Raw genomic sequence first — 24,049 nt, forward strand, 5'->3', positions numbered from 1 at the left:
AGACTGGTTGTTACAGATTCACACATATGGCGCCTCTTTCCTTGTGTTTCTTTCTAGATTGACTGACCTTTGGAGGGTGAAGATTGAGTGCGGCCTGGATTTTCACAGAATTGACACATCTTGGAATATACTGGACTATTTTTGGAGTCTGATCTCCATCTTCTTTTTGGGACTCTGGTATTTAACTGTGTATTGATACTGTTTTGCCATTTAATATCCTGTATATGTTGATTTCTATTAGGGAACTGTGTGTATATATCTTTCTATACGGTCGTGTGTACACTCTTATATATATATATATATATATATATATATATATATATATAGATATATATATATATATATATATATATATATATATATATATAGATATATATATATATATATATATATATATATAGATATATATATATATATAGATATATATAGATATATAGATATAGATATAGATATATATAAATATATATAGATATATATATATATATATATATATATATATATATATATATATATATATATATATATATATCTTTATTGATCCAACATTGGCCTTGCCAGACTATAACTATACTGGGAGTATACACACACACACACACACACATATATATATATATATATATATATATATATATAAATATATATATATAGTATTATACACACTTTAAGCCTTAGCGCCTCCTATTGAGTGTTTTACCCTAGTTAACCTTTTGACAGACTTGCATTTTAGCCAATCAGTTCTTGCTCCTAGGTAACTCCACGTGCGTGAGCACAGTGTTATCTATATGATTCACATGAACTAACGCCCTCTAGTGGTGAAAAACTGTCAAAACGCATTTAGCTTAGAGGCGGCCTTCAAGGTCTTAGAAATTAGCATATGGTTTAGCTTTCAACTAAGAATACCAAGAGAACAAAGCAAAACTGGTGATAAAAGTAAATTGGAAAGTTGATAAAATGGCATGCCCTGTCTGAAGCATGAAAGTTTATTCTGGACTAGACTGTCCCTTTAACAATAGTTTGGTAAATAAAATATGAAGCACTTTTTGATTAAAATATGAAATTTTGAATATTGAAACTCTCTTGGCACAATTCCATCTTAATTCAAGAATGTGGTCATAGATTCCATCAAAAACAGATCTTCCTTTGTTTTCTCCCGTTCCTCTAGCCATAAAGTAATGAGGACAATAAGGCTACATGCATCTTACTCACTTTTAACTCCAACTTGCAACCTGAGCCAATAAATTCATAGAAATCAACACTTCCTAGTTACAATTAAAAGAACCGATGGGTAAAACTACTGAAGCAAGTCACTTTTACCTGGGTAAAATACAATTAATTTGCATAAAAAGAGAGAAGCACTCTACCAGTAATGAACAACAGCTAGTTCTATGGCGATTTACCACCCGGAAGCAGCGTCTTTTAGACCAGTGTGCTTTTCACAAAGGAAAACTTTCCTGAAGTATATCAGTCTGATCCCACCAATTAAGGTCAGTCCAGCCCTGAAATACCAGGCAATTCTCCTCCGAACAAGGAAAATGACAACCCCAGATGATCGTTTTAGCCTCCTATGGGCCTCGTCAGTGAGGAGCAGCCACATTCCTCTAAGCACACTGGGCAAGGTGTCCACGTCTGGTTTCCCCCATCACCCATAGGGAGACTTCCCCAGGGTCAAATTTATTTGCATACAATTAACTCTTCTGCTTTCTAACAATTGGGCCAACCCAAAGCACAAGGTACAGCTGTAAAAAAGCCAGCCTTGTCACTGATGTGTGAAACGCTTCAGTCACAGGATGTAGCAATTATTATTATTCTTTATTTATAAAGCGCCAACAGATTCCGCAGCGCTTCCCATGGGTATAAGGATAACAGTACAGTGGAGAAACAATACGATAAGACACAAAATTTTACAGACAAATACAGGGAGAATTGAGGGCCCTATTCCCGTGGGAACTTTCAATCTAGACAGTTAGGAGGATGGGAAACAGGAGGTGGGGACTGCAGAGGTGAGAATGATATTAGTGAGGAGATAGAGGGCAACTGTTAGTTAAGTGAAGTTAGTGAGTTGATAAGTTGGGTTATAAGCTTCCATGAACAGAAAGGTCTTTAGGAAACGTTTAAAGGAGGAGAGGTTAGGGGCAAGTCTGACATCTCGAGGAAGTGCATTCCAGAGGGTTGGTGCCGCACGAGAGAAGTCCTGTAGTCTAGAATGAGAGGAGATGATGGTAGAGGACGCAAGAAGCAGGTCGTTGTTGGATCTTAGGGGACGGGCAGGAGTATATTTGTTGATGAGTGAGGACAGGTAGGGTGGGGCAGCATTGGTGAGGGCTTTGTAGGTCAGGGTGAGAATTTTTAATTTAACTCTGTTGTGAATGGGGAGCTAGTGAAGGGACTCACAGAGAGGTGCAGCAGAAACAGAGCGTCGAGAGAGGTGGATTACCCTGACAGATGCATTTAGGATGGATTGGAGGGGAGAGAAGGGGGAGAGAGGGAGGCCAGTTAGTAAGTTGTTACAGTAGTCAAGTCGGGAAATTACCAGGGATTGGATGACCTTTGGAGGGTGAAGATTGAGTGCGGCCTGGATTTTCAGAGAATTGACACATCTTGGAATATACTGGACTATTTTTGGAGTCTGATCTCCATCTTCTTTTTGGGACTCTGGTATTTAACTGTGTATTGATACTGTTTTGCCATTTAATATCCTGTATATGTTGATTTCTATTAGGGAACTGTGTGTATATATCTTTCTATACGGTCGTGTGTACACTCTTATATATATATATATATATATATATATATATATATATATATAGATCTTTATTGATCCAACATTGGCCTTGCCAGACTATAACTATACTGGGAGTATACACACACACACACACATATATATATATATATATATATATATATATATATATATATATATATATAGATAGATAGATAGATATATATATAGTATTATACACACTTTAAGCCTTAGCGCCTCCTATTGGGTGTTTTACCCTAGTTAACCTTTTGACAGACTTGCATTTTAGCCAATCAGTTCTTGCTCCTAGGTAACTCCACGTGCGTGAGCACAGTGTTATCTATATGATTCACATGAACTAACGCCCTCTAGTGGTGAAAAACTGTCAAAACGCATTTAGCTTAGAGGCGGCCTTCAAGGTCTTAAAAATTAGCATATGGTTTAGCTTTCAACTAAGAATACCAAGAGAACAAAGCAAAACTGGTGATAAAAGTAAATTGGAAAGTTGATAAAATGGCATGCCCTGTCTGAAGCATGAAAGTTTATTCTGGACTAAACTGTCCCTTTAACAATAGTTTGGTAAATAAAATATGAAGCACTTTTTGATTAAAATATGAAATTTTGAATATTGAAACTCTCTTGGCACAATTCCATCTTAATTCAAGAATGTGGTCATAGATTCCGTCAAAAACAGATCGTCCTTTGTTTTCTCCCATTCCTCTAGCCATAAAATAATGAGGACAATAAGGCTACATGCATCTTACTCACTTTTAACTCCAACTTGCAACCTGAGCCAATAAATTCATAGAAATCAACACTTCCTAGTTACAATTAAAAGAACCGATGGGTAGAACTACTGGTACAGCTGTAAAAAAGCCAGCCTTGTCACTGATGTGTGAAACGCTTCAGTCACAGGATGTAGCAATTATTATTATTCTTTATTTATAAAGCGCCAACAGATTCCGCAGCGCTTCCCATGGGTATAAGGATAACAGTACAGTGGAGAAACAATACGATAAGACACAAAATTTTACAGACAAATACAGGGAGAATTGAGGGCCCTATTCCCATGGGAACTTTCAATCTAGACAGTTAGGAGGATGGGAAACAGGAGGTGGGGACTGCAGAGGTGAGAATGATATTAGTGAGGAGATAGAGGGCAACTGTTAGTTAAGTGAAGTTAGTGAGTTGATAAGTTGTTTGATAAGTTGGGTGATAAGCTTCCATGAACAGAAAGGTCTTTAGGGAACGTTTAAAGGAGGAGAGGTTAGGGGCAAGTCTGACATCTCAAGGAAGTGCATTCCAGAGGGTTGGTGCCGCACGAGAGAAGTCCTGTAGTCTAGAATGAGAGGAGATGATGGTAGAGGACGCAAGAAGCAGGTCATTGTTGGATCTTAGGGGACGGGCAGGAGTATATTTGTTGATGAGTGAGTACAGGTAGGGTGGGGCAGCATTGGTGAGGGCTTTGTAGGTCAGGGTGAGAATTTTGAATTTTAACTCTGTTGTGAATGGGGAGCTAGTGAAGGGACTCACAGAGAGGTGCAGCAGAAACAGAGCGTCGAGAGAGGTGGATTACCCTGACAGATGCATTTAGGATGGATTGGAGGGGAGAGAAGGGGGAGAGAGGGAGGCCAGTTAGTAAGTTTTTACAGTAGTCAAGTCGGGAAATTACCAGGGAGTGGATGAGCTGTTTGGTAGTTTCAGCACTCAAAAACGGACGAATTTTGGAGATATTGCTTAGTTGGTTGCAGCAGGATGAAGAGAGCAGTTGGATGTGAGGAATGAAGGACAGATTTGAGTCAAGCGTGACTCTGAGGCAGTGGATTTGGGGTGATGGGGAGATAGTGGTGCCGCCAACAGTGATAGAAAAATTAGAGACTGGAGTGGAGCTAGTGGGGGGAATTAGAAGTAGTTTGGTCTTGGACATATTTATTTTTAGGTGGTGAGAGGCCATCCAGGAGGAAATGCCAGATAAGCAGTCGCTGATGTGAGAGTTGACTGAAGGAGAAGTGCAGGGGTGGAAAGGTAGATCTGGGTATCATCAGCATAGAGGTGATAGCTGAAGCCATAGCTGTTGATAAGTGTTCTTTTGCCGCCATGCATAACGCCCCTTGTTATGACCAAATAACTCAATCTTTGTTTCATCAGTTCACAGCACCTTCTTCCAAAATGAGGCTGGCTTGTCCAAATGTGCGTTTGCATTCCTTAAGCGACTATGTGGCTTGTGTGCAGAAAAGGCTTCTTCCGCATCACTCTCCCATACAGCTTCTCCTTGTGAAAAGTGTGCTGAATTGTTGAACGATGCACAGTGACACTATCTGCAGCAAGATGATGTTGTAGGTCTTTGGAGGTGGTCTGTGGGCTGTTTTGGACCGTTCACACCAACCTTTGCCTTTGCCTCTCTGATATTTTACTTGGCCTGCTACTTCTGGCCTTAACAAGAACTGTGCCTGTGGTCTTCCATTTCCTCACTATGTTCCTCACAGTGGACACTGACAGCTTAAATCTCTGTGATATCTTTTTGTAGCCTTCCCCTAAACCATAATGTTAAACAATCTTTGTTTTCAGGTAATTTGAGAGTTGTTTTTAGTCCTCTGTGTTGCCACTCTTCAGAGGAGAGTCAAAGAGAACAACAACTTGCAATTGGCCACCTTAAATACATTTTCTCATGATTAGATGCACCTGTCTATGAAGTTCAAGGCTTAATGGGCTCACAAAACCAATGGTGTGTTTCAATTAATCAGTGCTAGGTAGTTAGAGGTATTCAAATCAACAAAATGTCAAGGGTGCCCACATTTTTGCACCTGTCTACTTTCATTTTGATGCATATTGCACATTTTCTGTTAATCCAATAACCCGTATTTCACTACTGAGATATTACTGTGTCCTTCAGTTATTTGATAGATCAAAATGAAATTGCTGATCCAAACACCCAATTATTTATAAATGAAAATCATGGAAATTGTCTTGGGTGCCTAAACTTTTGCATACAACTGTGTGTGTATATATATATATATATATATATATATATATATATATAACAGATGAGAGAAAAAGCACTCACTGGACTTTGGACATTAACGTGATATTTTATTTGTGACGTTTCGGGACCTCAAATGTCCCTTCTTCTAACAACCAGAATGTGTGAAATTACAATCTTAAATAGGCCTGTGAGGCCCTTCCCAATCTGGCTACCAATCATTGGGCACCGTGTGCAAAAAAAAGGAATGTACCAACTATATAAATTCACAAGCTGCTGATACATCTCATCAAAGTGTAAATGTCATGTTCTGTCTCAGGATGTTTTGTGAGAGCCTCATTGTCTGGAACAGTTGCTTTAAATGAAGATTAGTAGAAGCCATATAGATTGAAATGATAACAGATTTATTTAAACAACAAAATACTTTAAGCAAATAATTGCAGGGTATTTTAATTATGTGCTATATAGGTATGTTAAGTCCTCATATGCCAGAAGTGGAAAAGAACAAACAAGTAAGCAGAGATGCAGATTCAAAGGGTGAAGTCTTTCTCCTGGTAATAACTGAAGTATAGGATTTGTGCAAAGCAGGAAACAACCTTGTAAACAGGTAGCAGGTTTAATGGTAAATTCTTTGTCCTGGTAATAACTGAAATGCAGGAATTGCACAAAGCAGGTAGCAAACTTGTAAACAGGTGCAAAGGTAAAGTCTTTCTCCTGGCGATAACTGAAGTGCAGGATTTGCACAAAGCAGGGAACAAACTTGTAAACAGGTGACAGGTTTAAAGGCAATGTCTTTGTCCTGGTAATAACTGAAATGCAGGAATTGAACAAAGCAGGTAGCAAACTTGTAAACAGGTGACAGGTTTAAAGGCAATGTCTTTGTCCTGGTAATAACTGAAATGCAGGAATTGCACAAAGCAGGTAGCAAACTTGTAAACAGGTGACAGGTTTAAAGGCAATGTCTTTGTCCTGGTAATAACTGAAATGCAGGAATTGCACAAAGCAGGTAGCAAACTTGTAAACAGGTGACAGGTTTAAAGGCAATGTCTTTGTCCTGATAATAACTGAAATGCAGGAATTGCACAAAGCAGGTAGCAAACTTGTAAACAGGTGCAAAGGTAAAGTCTTTCTCCTGGCAATAACTGAAGTGCAGGATTTGCACAAAGGAGGGAACAAACTTGTAAACAGGTAGCAGGTAAAGCCTTTATCCTGGATATGCAGCGTCACATGCAAAAGCCGGCAACGCGTTTTTTTGCACGGGTTTGGTATCACATATATATGGCATAGCATACAAGTTGCGCGCGTATATTTCAGCCTCCGACGTATTTTTTAACCCATAGACTGACATAGAAAACACGCGCAATTTCGTATCCAATATACAGCGTAAGGACTTACGCGCGCAGAATTCAAAAAATCTACTCCATTCTCATCTCACCACAAATTGCAGGAGCAGCAACCCTTGCACTGACTTCTAAATCAACGTAACTCTCTGAAGGCCTAATTATTGCATGCTCAACAGCATACATATTAGCAGCTTGATCTCAAACAGTTAAACCTCTTCCAAGCATTTATTATTTCTGCCCCTGCAAGTGTGTCAAGTGTGTCAAACCAATCACAAACAGCACAACCTCTCAACAGGAAGCCTAAAAAACCCGCCAATGCACATCCTCATTAGCCACCATGTTTCCCCTGCTTTCCATAGAGAGGCAGCATCATGGGGCACAAGGGGTGCATCATGGGGCACAAGGGTTGCTGGAAGCCCTACAAGCCCCTGTTGTTCCGTCTATACATTCTGATTCTATAGTTGCTGCTGAGGTCCCTGGTCATGGTGCTGCCCCTGCTGCTTCCCCTGCTGCAGCTGGTCATCGAATTACATACTGTGGATTTCCAATGCATGTAAGTGAAACTACTACATCCCACCCCCTTTCCTTAACCACCCTAATTACTGAAAATATCTCATTAGTTTAATTCATGTTTAGGTCACTATGATTTATTGACTATCATTAAGAAGAATGAAAATGGATGTTTATACCTTATGTTCACACCTTCTGTAAATACATTATTATTTAGATATATATACCCATGTGCAGGGATAGGCAAGGTGTCCTTCACTAAAGGTCTTTACTTTAGAAAATGTCCACCACAGCCTTGGCTAGTGCCTATCCCTGCCCATGTGTCAATTTCTATTGGATGTGAGAAACCTTGATTTACATCTTATAAGTGAATATTACTATATGTACCCTTCATGCACAACTATGTGATGTAGTTTATAGAACATGAATATGTCATAAACATGATAATATTACCTTTTTTGGCCCATTTCCACACAGGCCTTATTATATGTTTAAACAATATTAGTGTACTAAAACACCCCTCACATGGATGTGGATGACAATTATATGGTAAATAACAGAGGACAAGATTTATGGTGAACTATACGAATATTTATTTCTTTTTAGGCTTCTTGGATGAGGGGGCTGAGGTGACTGTAGTGGATTTCCTTGTTCTCCTGGTTTGTGATTCAGATGATTCTGCTGGAGTGCTGGCCACAGATGATAGGCTGAAGGCAGTGTCCTGCTGGTGTGTAAAGTGTTCAACCAACACACCCATGAGTTGATTTTGTTCCCGCCATCTATTTTCCATCTGCATCTGCATATCAGACAGAATTCTCATAATCTGCGACTGGTTTTGAACAATTCCATTTAATGATGCTGCCATGTTCCTCTGCAGCTCTATGCTACGCTTGAGTAACCTCTCTTGGCTCCTGTGAAACCTCTGTTGGCCTCTTTGTCTGCTCTTGCAGCTTGTTATGAGCCTCCTCTGGAGTGAAATTCCTCAGCCAGGGGAGAATACAGTGCATCCACAGGCTCTTGAGCAGCAGGGTTTCTAGGTGCTTGAGGTGCAGGTTCAGCTGCACCTGCTGGTGCTTGAGGTGCAGGTTCAGCTGCATCTGCTGGTGCTTGAGGTGCAGGTTTAGCTGCATCTGCTGGTGCTTGAGGTGCAGGTTTAGCTGCATCTGCTGGTGCTTGTGGGACATCTTCAGCTGCATCTGCTGGTGCTCGTGGGACATCTTCAGCTGCATCTGCTGGTGCTTGTGGGATATCTTCAGCTATATGCTCATCTGCTGATGGTGGAGCTCTCCCAAGGGAAGAGGATGGTGGAGCTCTCCCAAGTGAAGAAGATGGTGGAGCTCTCCCAAGTGAAGAGGATGGTGGAGCTCTCCCAAGGGAAGAGGATGGTGAAGCTCTTCCAAGTGAAGAGGATGGTGGAGCTCTCCCAAGGTAAGAGGATGGTGGAGCTCTCAGGGTGTATTGATAGTCCCACTGATGACCAGTGTGTGACCACTCAGCCTGTCCAGTTGGCACTTCTTGTGACCCTGTGTGTAAAAGCCATGACTGCCCTGAGAATGTGTTGGGGGGGGGACCCTTTGTGGCGGACTTGGCTCCCCTCAAAGCCAAAAGAAGAATATTCCTCTGGCCAGGAATCTTGCCAGGGGTCATATATCAATGGGGGTGGCATCACTTCTGGGTCCTCAACTGAAGCCATTCGACCCTGCTCATGCCTGGGAGCATAATGTTCACATGGTTGCCTGAAGACTGGTGGTGGTGGCTGCATGCCTGTGACTGGTGGTGGTGGTGGTGGAGGTGGCTGCATACCTGTGACTGGTGGTGGTGGTGGAGGTGGCGGCATGCCTGTTTGCATCCTGGTGACAGGAGGTTCTGTGGAGGAGTCAAATGATGAGAGGGATTAGTACAGTAATATATATGTCCATGTGGGCATACAATGTACATTGATACATGCTAGGGCCTATACTCATTCTCATGTCAAACTCTATAACATGCATGTTCACAATTTGATTTTTGATATGAGGGATTTTAATCTGCACAGTATACAGGTATGTGTTTCATAGTTCTGTGTACATGTCAATGATGGGAAAAATGTGTTCTTTAAGCGACACTATGGTCACACAATTTACTTTAGCCTGATGTAGACACAGTATTGTGATGGCTATAGTGTCCATGTACTGAAAACTCTACATGTGGCTTGTGGCCTGTGTTACTCTGAGACATGTTAGTATTGCACTATTGCACCTCATATCATGAATTGCATTGTGTTAAGTAGCATTAATGTCAAATATAATTGTAGATGGTTTTGTTAGTAGGCCAAATACCATGCTCCTCATTGTGTAGCTCAGGCTTATTTAAGATGTGTATTCAGAACATATTACATGCCTGATGAAACGGTGTATACCGAGAAACGCGTTGCATGTTTTGTACTCATGATGCATGAGTGATATATATATATATATATTTTATGATTGTTTTTATTATTATTAAATTCTTTTAAAATCATATATCCTCATTGCCGCTGATCATTCCATATTCTGAGCTACCTGTTGATCTTGTCTGCTGTGGAGTTTCCTGTTTTTTAGCCTTTACAGCCAGCTGGTTTGCTGTGAAAACCAGCCTGCCTCTATTGGTACATTTGAGTGCCTCTTTAAAATTTGAGTACTCTGCACAGGTTGTAGATTAACCATTGTAACCTTACAGATTCACACAGTCATGTGCTTTTGTTTGTACCTAGCCCCTGTGTTCTATATTGCTGGACCTTCCACTTACAATCTGCCAAGACATACAGATCTCCATCCTGGGACACTGGAGTGCCTTGTACAGCTAGCTGATCTGCTGCAAATACCAGCCTGCGTCTACAGGCACATCTTAGTGCCTTCTCATATTGTGAGTACCCTGCACTTGCTCTATCTCTGAGACTGGTTGTTACAGATTCACACATACGGCGCCTCTTTCCTTGTGTTTCTTTCTAGATTGACTGACCTTTGGAGGGTGAAGATTGAGTGCGGCCTGGATTTTCACAGAATTGACACATCTTGGAATATACTGGACTATTTTTGGAGTCTGATCTCCATCTTCTTTTTGGGACTCTGGTATTTAACTGTGTATTGATACTGTTTTGTCATTTAATATCCTGTATATGTTGATTTCTATTAGGGAACTGTGTGTATATATCTTTCTATACGGTCGTGTGTACACTCTTATATATATATATATATATATATATATAGATCTTTATTGATCCAACATTGGCCTTGCCAGACTATAACTATACTGGGAGTATACACACACACACACACACATATATATATATATATATATATATATATATATATAGTATTATACACACTTTAAGCCTTAGCGCCTCCTATTGAGTGTTTTACCCTAGTTAACCTTTTGACAGACTTGCATTTTAGCCAATCAGTTCTTGCTCCTAGGTAAATCCACGTGCGTGAGCACGGTGTTATCTATATGATTCACATGAACTAACGCCCTCTAGTGGTGAAAAACTGTCAAAACGCATTTAGCTTAGAGGCGGCCTTCAAGGTCTTAGAAATTAGCATATGGTTTAGCTTTCAACTAAGAATACCAAGAGAACAAAGCAAAACTGGTGATACAAGTAAATTGGAAAGTTGATAAAATGGCATGCCCTGTCTGAAGCATGAAAGTTTATTCTGGACTAAACTGTCCCTTTAACAATAGTTTGGTAAATAAAATATGAAGCACTTTTTGATTAAAATATGAAATTTTGAATATTGAAACTCTCTTGGCACAATTCCATCTTATTCAAGAATGTGGTCATAGATTCCGTCAAAAACAGATCGTCCTTTGTTTTCTCCCATTCCTCTAGCCATAAAGTAATGAGGACAATAAGGCTACATGCATCTTACTCACTTTTAACTCCAACTTGCAAACTGAGCCAATAAATTCATAGAAATCAACACTTCCTAGTTACAATTAAAAGAACCGATGGGTAGAACTACTGAAGCAAGTCACTTTTACCTGGGTAAAATACAATTAATTTGCATAAAAAGAGAGAAGAGCTCTACCAGTAATGAACAACAGCTAGTTATATGGCGATTTACCACCCGGAAGCAGCGTCTTTTAGACCAGTGTGCTTTTCACAAAGGAAAACTTTCCTGAAGTATATCAGTCTGATCCCACCAATTAAGGTCAGTCCAGCCCCGAAATACAAGGCAATTCTCCTCCGAACAAGGAAAATGACAACCCCAGATGATCGTTTTAGCCTCCTATGGGCCTCATCAGTGAGGAGCAGCCACATTCCTCTAAGCACACTGGGCAAGGAGTCCACGTCTGGTTTCCCCCATCACCCATAGGGAGACTTCCCCAGGGTCATATTAATTTGCATACAATTAACTCTTCTGCTTTCTAACAATTGGGCCAACCCAAAGCACAAGGTTCAGCTGTAAAAAAGCCAGCCTTGTCACTGATGTGTGAAACGCTTCAGTCACAGGATGTAGCAATTATTATTATTATTTATTTATAAAGCGCCAACAGATTCCGCAGCGCTGCCCATGGGTATAAGGATAACAGTACAGTGGAGAAACAATACGATAAGACACAAAATTTTACAGACAAATACAGGGGGAATTGAGGGCCCTATTCCCGTGGGAACTTTCAATCTAGACGGTTAGGAGGATGGGAAACAGGAGGTGGGGACTGCAGAGGTGAGAATGATATTAGTGAGGAGATAGAGGGCAACTGTTAGTTAAGTGAAGTTAGTGAGTTGATAAGTTGTTTGATAAGTTGGGTGATAAGCTTCCATGAACAGAAAGGTCTTTAGGGAACGTTTAAAGGAGGAGAGGTTAGGGGCAAGTCTGACATCTCAAGGAAGTGCATTCCAGAGGGTTGGTGCCGCACGAGAGAAGTCCTGTAGTCTAGAATGAGAGGAGATGATGGTAGAGGACGCAAGAAGCAGGTCGTTGTTGGATCTTAGGGGACGGGCAGGAGTATATTTGTTGATGAGTGAGGACAGGTAGGGTGGGGCAGCATTGGTGAGGGCTTTGTAGGTCAGGGTGAGAATTTTTAATTTAACTCTGTTGTGAATGGGGAGCTAGTGAAGGGACTCACAGAGAGGTGCAGCAGAAACAGAGCGTCGAGAGAGGTGGATTACCCTGACAGATGCATTTAGGATGGATTGGAGGGGAGACAAGTGGGAGAGAGGGAGGCCAGTTAGTAAGTTGTTACAGTAGTCAAGTCGGGAAATTACCAGGGAGTGGATGAGCTGTTTGGTAGTTTCAGCACTCAAAAACAGACGAAGTTTGGAGATATTGCGTAGTTGGTTGCAGCAGGATGAAGAGAGCAGTTGGATGTGGGGAATGAAGGACTGATTTGAGTCAAGCGTGACTCTGAGGCAGTGGATTTGGGTTGATGGGGAGATAGTGGTGCCGCCAACAGTGATAGAAAAATTAGAGACTGGAGTGGAGCTAGAAGGGGGAATTAGAAGTAGTTCAATCTTGGACATATTTATTTTTAGGTGGTGAGAGGCCATCCAGGAGGAAATGCCAGATAAGCAGTCGCTGATGTGAGAGTTGACTGAAGGAGAAGTGCAGGGGTGGAAATGTAGATCTGGGTATCATCAGCATAGAGGTGATAGCTGAAGCCATAGCTGTTGATAAGTGTTCTTTTGCCGCCATGCATAACGCCCCTTGTTATGACCAAATAACTCAATCTTTGTTTCATCAGTCCACAGCACCTTCTTCCAAAATGAAGCTGGCTTGTCCAAATGTGCGTTTGCATACCTTAAGCGACTATGTGGCTTGTGTGCAGAAAAGGCTTCTTCCGCATCACTCTCCCATACTGCTTCTCCTTGTGCAAAGTGTGCTGAATTGTTGAACGATGCACAGTGACACTATCTGCAGCAAGATGATGTTGTAGGTCTTTGGAGGTGGTCTGTGTCCTGTTTTGGACCATTCACACCAACCTTTGCCTTTGCCTCTCTGATATTTTACTTGACCTGCTACTTCTGGCCTTAACAAGAACTGTGCCTGTGGTCTTCCATTTCCTCACTATGTTCCTCACAGTGGACACTGACAGCTTAAATCTCTGTGATAGCTTTTTGTAGCCTTCCCCTAAACCATAATGTTAAACAATCTTTGTTATCAGGTAATTTGAGAGTTGTTTTTAGTCCTCCATGTTGCCACTCTTCAGAGGAGAGTCAAAGAGAACAACAACTTGCAATTGGCCACCTTAAATACATTTTCTCATGATTAGATGCACCTGTCTATGAAGTTCAAGGCTTAATGGGCTCACCAAACCAATGGTGTGTTTCAATTAATCAGTGCTAGGTAGTTAGAGGTATTCAAATCAACAAAATGTCAAGGGTGCCCACATTTTTGCACCTGTCTACTTTCATATTGATGCCTTTTGCACATTTTCTGTTAATCCAATAACCCGTATTTCCCTACTGAGATATTACTGTGTCCTTCAGTTATTTGATAGATCACAATGAAATTGCTGATCCAAACACCCAATTATTTATAAATGAAAATCATGGAAATTGTCAGGGGTGCCTAAACTTTTGCATACAACTGTGTGTATATATATATATATATATAACAGATGAGAGAAAAAGCACTCACTGGACTTTGGACATTAGCGTGATATTTTATTTTGTGACGTTTCAGGACCTCAAATGTCCCTTCTTCTAACAACCAGAATGTGTGAAATTACAATCTCAAATAGGCCTGTGAGGCCCTTCCCAATCTGGCTACCAATCATTGGGCACCGTGTGCAACAAAAGGAATGTACTAACTATATAAATTCACAAGCTGCTGATACATCTCATCAAAGTGTAAATGTCATGTTCTGTCTCAGGATGTTTTGTGAGAGCCTCATTGTCTGGAACAGTTGCTTTAAATGAAGATTAGTAGAAGCCATATAGATTGAAATGATAAAAGATTTATTTAAACAACAAAATACTTTAAGCAAATAATTGCTATTCAGGTATGTTAAGTCCTCATATGCCAGGAGTGGAAAAGAACAAACAAGTAAGCAGAGATGCAGATTCAAAGGGTGAAGTCTTTCTCCTGGTAATAACTGAAGTACAGGATTTGTGCAAAGCAGGAAACAACCTTGTAAACAGGTATCAGGTTTAATGGTAAATTCTTTGTCCTGGTAATAACTGAAATGCAGGAATTGCACAAAGCAGGTAGCAAACTTGTAAACAGGTGCAAAGGTAAAGTCTTTCTCCTGGCGATAACTGAAGTGCAGGATTTGCACAAAGCAGGGAACAAACTTGTAAACAGGTGACAGGTTTAAAGGCAATGGCTTTGTCCTGGTAATAACTGAAATGCAGGAATTGCACAAAGCAGGTAGCAAACTTGTAAACAGGTGCAAAGGTGAAGTCTTTCTCCTGGCAATAACTGCAGTGCAGGATTTGCACAAAGCAGGGAACAAACTTGTAAACAGATAGCAGGTAAAGTCTTTGTCCTGGAAACAACTGAAGTGCAGGAATTGCACAAATCAGGTAGCAAACTTGTAAACAGGTGACAGGTTTAAAGGCAATGTCTTTGTCCTGGTAATAACTGAAATGCAGGAATTGCACAAAGCAGGTAGCAAACTTGTAAACAGGTGACAGGTTTAAAGGCAATGTCTTTGTCCTGGTAATAACTGAAATGCAGGAATTGCACAAAGCAGGTAGCAAACTTGTAAACAGGTGCAAAGGTAAAGTCTTTCTCCTGGCAATAACTGAAGTGCAGGATTTGCACAAAGGAGGGAACAAACTTGTAAACAGGTAGCAGGTAAAGCCTTTATCCTGGAAATAACTGGGGCCCCATCTGATATGCAGCGTTGCATGCAAAAGCCGGCAACGCGTTTTTTTTGTGCGGGTTTGGTATCACATATATATGGCATAGCATACAAGTTACGCGCGTATATTTCAGCCTCCGCCGTATTTTTTTACCCATAGACTGACATAGAAAACACGAGCAATTTTGTATCCAATATACAGCGTAAGGACTTACGCGCGCAGAATTAAAAAAAATCTAACAAGCTGGCTTGGACAAGCTGGCTTGTCCAAATGTGCGTTTGCATACCTTAAGCGACTATGTGGCTTGTGTGCAGAAAAGGCTTCTTCCGCATCACTCTCCCATACAGCTTCTACTTGTGCAAAGTGTGCTGAATTGTTGAACGATGCACAGTGACACTATCTGCAGCAAGATGATGTTGTAGGTCTTTGGAGGTGGTCTGTGGGCTGTTTTGGACCATTCACACCAACCTTTGCCTTTGCCTCTCTGATATTTTACTTGACCTGCTACTTCTGGCCTTAACAAGAACTGTGCCTGTGGTCTTCCATTTCCTCACTATGTTCCTCACAGTGGACACTGACAGCTTAAATCTCTGTGATAGCTTTTTGTAGCCTTCCCCTAAACCATAATGTTAAACAATCTTTGTTATCAGGTAATTTGAGAGTTGTTTTTAGTCCTCCATGTTGCCACTCTTCAGAGGAGAGTCAAAGAGAACAACAACTTGCAATTGGCCACCTTAAATACATTTTCTCATGATTAGATGCACCTGTCTATGAAGTTCAAGGCTTAATGGGCTCACCAAACCAATGGTGTGTTTCAATTAATCAGTGCTAGGTAGTTAGAGGTATTCAAATCAACAAAATGTCAAGGGTGCCCACATTTTTGCACCTGTCTACTTTCATATTGATGCCTTTTGCACATTTTCTGTTAATCCAATAACCCGTATTTCCCTACTGAGATATTACTGTGTCCTTCAGTTATTTGATAGATCACAATGAAATTGCTGATCCAAACACCCAATTATTTATAAATGAAAATCATGGAAATTGTCAGGGGTGCCTAAACTTTTGCATACAACTGTGTGTATATATATATATATATATAACAGATGAGAGAAAAAGCACTCACTGGACTTTGGACTTTAGCGTGATATTTTATTTTGTGACGTTTCAGGACCTCAAATGTCCCTTCTTCTAACAACCAGAATGTGTGAAATTACAATCTTAAATAGGCCTGTGAGGCCCTTCCCAATCTGGCTACCAATCATTGGGCACCGTGTGCAACAAAAGGAATGTACTAACTATATAAATTCACAAGCTGCTGATACATCTCATCAAAGTGTAAATGTCATGTTCTGTCTCAGGATGTTTTGTGAGAGCCTCATTGTCTGGAACAGTTGCTTTAAATGAAGATTAGTAGAAGCCATATAGATTGAAATGATAACAGATTTATTTAAACAACAAAATACTTTAAGCAAATAATTGCTATTCAGGTATGTTAAGTCCTCATATGCCAGGAGTGGAAAAGAACAAACAAGTAAGCAGAGATGCAGATTCAAAGGGTGAAGTCTTTCTCCTGGTAATAACTGAAGTACAGGATTTGTGCAAAGCAGGAAACAACCTTGTAAACAGGTATCAGGTTTAATGGTAAATTCTTTGTCCTGGTAATAACTGAAATGCAGGAATTGCACAAAGCAGGTAGCAAACTTGTAAACAGGTGCAAAGGTAAAGTCTTTCTCCTGGCGATAACTGAAGTGCAGGATTTGCACAAAGCAGGGAACAAACTTGTAAACAGGTGACAGGTTTAAAGGCAAAGGCTTTGTCCTTGTAATAACTGAAATGCAGGAATTGCACAAAGCAGGTAGCAAACTTGTAAACAGGTGCAAAGGTGAAGTCTTTCTCCTGGCGATAACTGCAGTGCAGGATTTGCACAAAGCAGGGAACAAACTTGTAAACAGATAGCAGGTAAAGTCTTTGTCCTGGAAACAACTGAAGTGCAGGAATTGCACAAATCAGGTAGCAAACTTGTAAACAGGTTAAAAGTTTTAAAGGCAATGTCTTTTTCCTGGTAATAACTGAAATGCAGGAATTGCACAAAGCAGGTAGCAAACTTGTAAACAGGTGACAGGTTTAAAGGCAATGTCTTTGTCCTGGTAATAACTGAAATGCAGGAATTGCACAAAGCAGGTAGCAAACTTGTAAACAGGTGCAAAGGTAAAGTCTTTCTCCTGGCAATAACTGAAGTGCAGGATTTGCACAAAGGAGGGAACAAACTTGTAAACAGGTAGCAGGTAAAGCCTTTATCCTGGAAATAACTGGGGCCCCATCTGATATGCAGCGTCGCATGCAAAAGCCGGCAACGCGTTTTTTTGTGCGGGTTTGGTATCACATATATATGGCATAGCATACAAGTTACGCGCGTATATTTCAGCCTCCGCCGTATTTTTTTACCCATAGACTGACATAGAAAACACGCGCAATTTCGTATCCAATATACAGCGTAAGGACTTACGCGCGCAGAATTAAAAAAAATCTACTCCATTCTCATCTCACCACAAATTGCAGGAGCAGCAACCCTTGCACTGACTTATAAATCAACGTAACTCTCTGAAGGCCTAATAATTGCATGCTCAACAACATACATATCAGCAGCTTGATCTCAAACAGTTAAACCTCTTCCAAGCATTTATTATTCCTGCCCCTGCAAGTGTGTCAAGTGTGTCAAACCAATCACAAACAGCACAACCTCTCAACAGGAAGCCTAAAAAACCCGCCAATGCACATCCTCATTAGCCACCATGTTTCCCCTGCTTTCCATAGAGAGGCAGCATCATGGGGCACAAGGGGTGCATCATGGGGCACAAGGGTTGCTGGAAGCCCTACAAGCCCCTGTTGTTCTGTCTATACATTCTGATTCTATAGTTGCTGCTGAGGTCCCTGGTCATGGTGCTGCCCCTGCTGCTTCCCCTGCTGCAGCTGGTCATCGAATTACATACTGCGGATTTCCAATGCATGTAAGTGAAACTACTACATCCCACCCCCTTTCCTTAACCACCCTAATTACTTAAAATATCTCATTAGTTTAATTCATGTTTAGGTCACTATGATTTATTGACTATCATTAAGAAGAATGAAAATGGATGTTTATACCTTATGTTCACACCTTCTGTAAATACATTATTATTTAGATATATATACCCATGTGCAGGGATAGGCAAGGTGTCCTTTACTAAAGGTCTTTACTTTAGAAAATATCCCCCACAGCCTTGCCTTGTGCCTATCCCTGCCCATGTATCAATTTCTATTGGATGTGAGAAACCTTGATTTACATCTTATAAGTGAATATTACTATATGTACCCTTCATGCACAACTATGTGAAGTGGTTTATAGAACATGAATATGTCATAAACATGATAATATTACCTTTTTTGGCCCATTTCCACGCAGGCCTTATTATATGTTTAAACAATATTAGTGTACTAAAACACCCCTCACATGGATGTGGATGACAATTATATGGTAAATAACAGAGGACAAGATTTATGGTGAACTATAAGAATATTTATTTCTTTTTAGGCTTCTTGGATGAGGGGGCTGAGGTGACTGTAGTGGATTTACTTGTTCTCCTGGTTTGTGATTCAGATGATTCTGCTGGAGTGCTGGCCCCAGATAATAGGCTGGATGCAGTGTCCTGCAGGTGTGTAAAGTGCTCAACCAACACACCCAAGAGTTGATTTTGTTCCCGCCATCTATTGTCCATCTGCATCTGTATATCAGACAGAATTCTCATCATCTGCGACTGGTTTTGAACAATTCCATTTAATGATGCTGCCATGTTCCTCTGCAGCTCTATGCTACGCTTGAGTAACTTCTCTTGGCTCCTGTGAAACCTCTGTTGGCCTCTTTGTCTGCTCTTGCAGCTTGTTATGAGCCTCATCTGGAGTGAAATTTCTCAGCCAGGGGAGAATACAGTGCATACACAGGCTCTTGAGCAGCAGGGTTTCTAGGTGCTTGAGGTGCAGGTTCAGCTGCACCTGCTGGTGCTTGAGGTGCAGGTTCAGCTGCATCTGCTGGTGCTTGAGGTGCAGGTTTAGCTGCATCTGCTGGTGCTTGAGGTGCAGGTTTAGCTGCATCTGCTGGTGCTTGTGGGACATCTTCAGCTGCATCTGCTGGTGCTTGTGGGACATCTTCAGCTGCATCTGCTGGTGCTTGTGGGATATCTTCAGCTATATGCTCATCTGCTGATGGTGGAGCTCTCCCAAGGGAAGAGGATGGTGGAGCTCTCCCAAGTGAAGAAGATGGTAGAGCTCTCCCAAGGGAAGAGGATTGTGGAGCTCTCCCAAGTGAAGAGGATGGTGGAGCTCTCCCAAGGGAAGAGGATGGTGGAGCTCTCAGGGTGTATTGATAGTCCCACTGATGACCAGTGTGTGACCACTCAGCCTGTCCAGTTGGCACTTCTTGTGACATACCCTGTGTGTAAAAGCCATGACTGCCCTGAGAATGTGTTGTGGGGGGGTAAATACATGGACCCTTTGTGGCTGACTTGGCTCCCCCTCAAAGCCAAAAGAAGAATATTCCTCTGGCCAGGAATCTTGCCAGGGGTCATATGTCAATGGGGGTGGCATCACTTCTGGGTCCTCAACTGAAGCCATCCAACCCTGCTCATGCCTGGGAGCATAATGTTCACGTGGTTGCCTGAAGACTGGTGGTGGTGGCTGCATGCCTGTGACTGGTGGTGTTGGTGGAGGTGGCTGCATACCTGTGACTGGTGGTGGTGGTGGAGGTGGTGGCATGCCTGTTTGCATCCTGGTGACAGGAGGTTCTGTGGAGGAGTCAAATGATGAGAGGGATTAGTACAGTAATATGTATGTCCATGTGGGCACACGATGTACATTGATACATGCTAGGGCCTATACTCATTCTCATGTCAAACTCTATAACATGCATGTGCACAATTTGATTTGTGATATGAGGGATTTTAATCTGCACAGTATACAGGTATGTGTTTCATACAATAGTTATGTGTACATGTCAATGATGGAAAAAATGTGTTCTTTAAGTGACACTATGGTCACACAATTTACTTTAGCCTGGTGTAGACACAGAACCTGCTTTCTGAGCTAAAAGTATTGTGATGGCTATAGTGTCCATGTACTGAAAACTCTACATGTGGCTTGTGGCCTGTGTTACTCTGAGACATGTTAGTATTGCACTATTCCACCTCATATCATGAATTGCATTGTGTTAAGTAGCATTAATGTCAAATATAATTGTAGATGTTTTTGTTAGTAGGCCAAATACCATGCTCCTCATTGTGTACATGAATGTGTGACATTAAAGGAAGTTATATCTCAAATACATATCATACTGGTGTGTGGGATGTTACTCACCAGCATGATGTGCTGTGGTTACGGCCCCTGAGTCACAAGCCCCTGGAAGTCCACGGACTGCTGTGATACTCAGGGATCTGCGTATAATCTCCTGCCAGGTGTTTTATTCTGTGTCCAGGGGTGGACCACCGCCTGTTCCCCTCTGGTGCATGGCTTCCTGCCCCATATTCTCTTTCACCAGCCTCTTACAGTCATTCCACCTTTTTTTAAGGCCCTCAACAGTCCTCCTCTGCAGGGCCACACTGTTGACGGCATCCTCTACCGCCAACCATGCTGTTTTATGCCTTCTGGCAATGCCTTTGCCCTTCTCCTGGCCAAAGAGGGCACTGTGATTGTCCATGATGGCCTGGACTAGGGCAACATTCTCATCGAATGAGAAGTTTGGACATCTCATCCTCTGTGGACACCTGGCTTGCTCCCTGTGATGTCCCTGGTGTGGGTTCCTCCCTGTCCTCTCCCTCCTCCCCCTTTCTGTCCCCATGTGCACCCTCTGTCCATCTTCTAGATGTGCCTGGTCTCTGGGCGTCTCCCCTCCCATCATCCCTTCTTACTACCTGACGGGAACCCCGCTGCTCCTCCTGTCCTCTACAATACTCCTCTCCCTGCCACTCCTCTCCCCTCCTCCCCTCCGCCCTACCTCTCCCTGCAATCCTCACACTACACACACTCACACACTCACACTCACTCCCAGTTCAATCACACACAATCACAACCAAGCACTCAGCCTATCACACTGTAAAATTGAAATAAAATATGTGAGGTGTTAGAAAAAAAAGTGTTGTGTATTTTGTATATGTATGTATGCAATATGTGTGCAATATGTAAAAATATGTGTAAGTGTACAAGCTTAAACAACCAACAATGCGACCTAACTAACTCCTCTGTTTGCACCTCTCTCTCTACTCTGACTAATCCTCCACTCCACTGTAGCGTGCTGTAGCTCAACAAACCATCCAAACACACTGAAGAAAATGGCGGTTGTGCATGGGTTTATATATGACTTTTGAATAGCGTAATTACGTGGCGCATTTTTAGATGAAGTCATGGGTGATTTTTACAAGTGTTAGCCTAATATGCATAAAACTACTCTTTATTGAGACTTTACGTGGACAAAATACAGGCGTAAGTTATTTGCGACGAGTAAAATGTGTGTTTGCGCACTTTTCGGAAGAACGCCAGTTTGTCCTACTTACGCCAGTTTAGCATCTAACGGCGCAGTATATGTAATACCCTGATGTGAGAGGTGAAATTACGGGTGGCGTGGGTTCCCTCGCTTGCGCCGAAAACTACGCCGTATATCAGATCGCGCCCCTGAAGTGCAGGAATTGCACAAAGCACGTAGTAAACTTGTAAACAGGTGCAAAGGAAGACTTCCTCCAAACAAGTACAGAAAACCGGTTCTGACTTGACAAAACAGAACCAATGTGAAGACAGCATGCAGTCTAATAGCCAGCCTTAAATAGGGAGGTTTTGCATAGAATTGGTTCTGAGAAAATCCAAAATTGTGTGTTGCACAGGTGTAATTACAAGTAATCCTCATATAACAGATTTAAAAGTAGCATGCTATTGCATTAGAAACTCCTAAACTGCTAACACTGGCTGTGGCCCAACATACAAGTCAACAGAGTGGTAAGCACAAAGCCACAGGTTCAATTCCCCACACAGCCCTTTCTAGCAGAATGCCTCCCAGACCTTTTCTTTTTCTTTTTAGTCTGGAGGCTTGGTTCGTGACAGACGCTCCCTCCAAAGAGCGCACTCCGTGCACTCAAAGCCTGTTCAAACATCTGAAGGTGAGTTTTACGAACCAGTGTTCCATTTGAAGCCCTAATACATTCAGATGGAATTGATTCTTCCCTTGGAACAGCTGCCTGAGATTGGGGACCCATAGAAGATTCCACTGTAGGCATAACAAGAGTTGAAATACAAAGATTTGTTTGATTTGGAGGTTCCTGATTATGCCCAGCAGCTTGTAATGGACTGGCTAATGGGTAGAGTACATCCGGGTAGGGTATGACCTCTCCTTCAGAGTCAAGGAATTCATTATCTGTGCCATATATATCCAAATCAACCATCTCATCCAATTCTTTCTCAGTCCATGAGTAGCTGGGTGAAGGTGGTGCAGGGAAGTGTGGATCTTTAGATTTGGCAGAGTTTGATTCAGCTGGAAGGTTTGTCACTTTTATGTCTGATGAGGACTTTTGTTAGAAGGATCTCTAGCCAGGGCAGAAACAAGGTAATGTGCAGGATTTCCAGGATGTATTTTTGCAGAGTTCCCCAATGTGGTAGCTTCAGAAACAGAGGCAGTGGCATGGGTAGTGGATGTAGTTGACTTTGTACTGCCAATGACCATCTGTTTAAAATCAGGTACCATTTCTTGAAGTGTGTTAGAAATGGTTGCTTGTAGAATAGATGTATTCTCAGTAGCTGGGTCCTCTCCAGGGGTATCTTTCAGTTTGCTAGTGGAAGTATCATGTGTTCCCTTAGCATCAGAGTCCATTTAGGCTTGGCTGTATCTTGACTTGATCCTCTAGGGGTTCTTGATGGACACCCTGTGATGCGGTGACCAGTTCTCCCAAAAAAGAAACAGAAGTTAAGTTGTCTTTGCCGAGTCTTTTCATCTTCTGTTAAGGGTGCTTTACAACCTTTTCTTTATCGGGAGGTAACTTCAGACAAATTTTCGGTTGGGAGACATAACATTTCCACTAGCTCCATGAAGTTGAAAACTTGCAAACAGGTAGCAGGTAAAGTATTTGTCCTGGAAATAACTGAAGTGCAGGAATAGCACAAAGCACGTAGAAAACTTGTAAACAGGTGCAAAGGAAGTCTTCCTCCAAATAAGTACAGGAAACAGGTTCTGACTTGACAAAACAGAACCAATGTGAAGACAACATGCAGTCTAAGAGACAGCCTTAAATAAGGAGGTTTTGCACAGGATTGGTTCTGAGAAAAATTGAGAACACCTGTGTGTTGCACAGGTGTAATTACAAGTAAGGCAAATCCTCATATAACAGATTAAAAAATAGCATGCTATTGCATTAGAAACTCTTAAACTGCTAACACTGGCTGTGGCTCAACATACAAGTAACAAGTAATACATTATTTTTAAAGCTTTGAAATGAAGACTTTAAATGCTAAACAGCATTATAAACAGTATCAAATAATCATACAACACCGAATATATAATTAAACTAAGTTAAATTAACAAAAACATTTGCTAAAACAGTATTATATCCTAATAAAATAATCACACAACACAGAAAATATAATCAAACTAAGTTTAATGAATAAAAACATTTGCTAACAACACCTAATAAAAAAAA

The sequence above is a fragment of the Bombina bombina genome, chromosome 4 (genome assembly GCF_027579735.1).
Source record: "Bombina bombina isolate aBomBom1 chromosome 4, aBomBom1.pri, whole genome shotgun sequence".
NCBI lineage: Eukaryota > Metazoa > Chordata > Amphibia > Anura > Bombinatoridae > Bombina > Bombina bombina.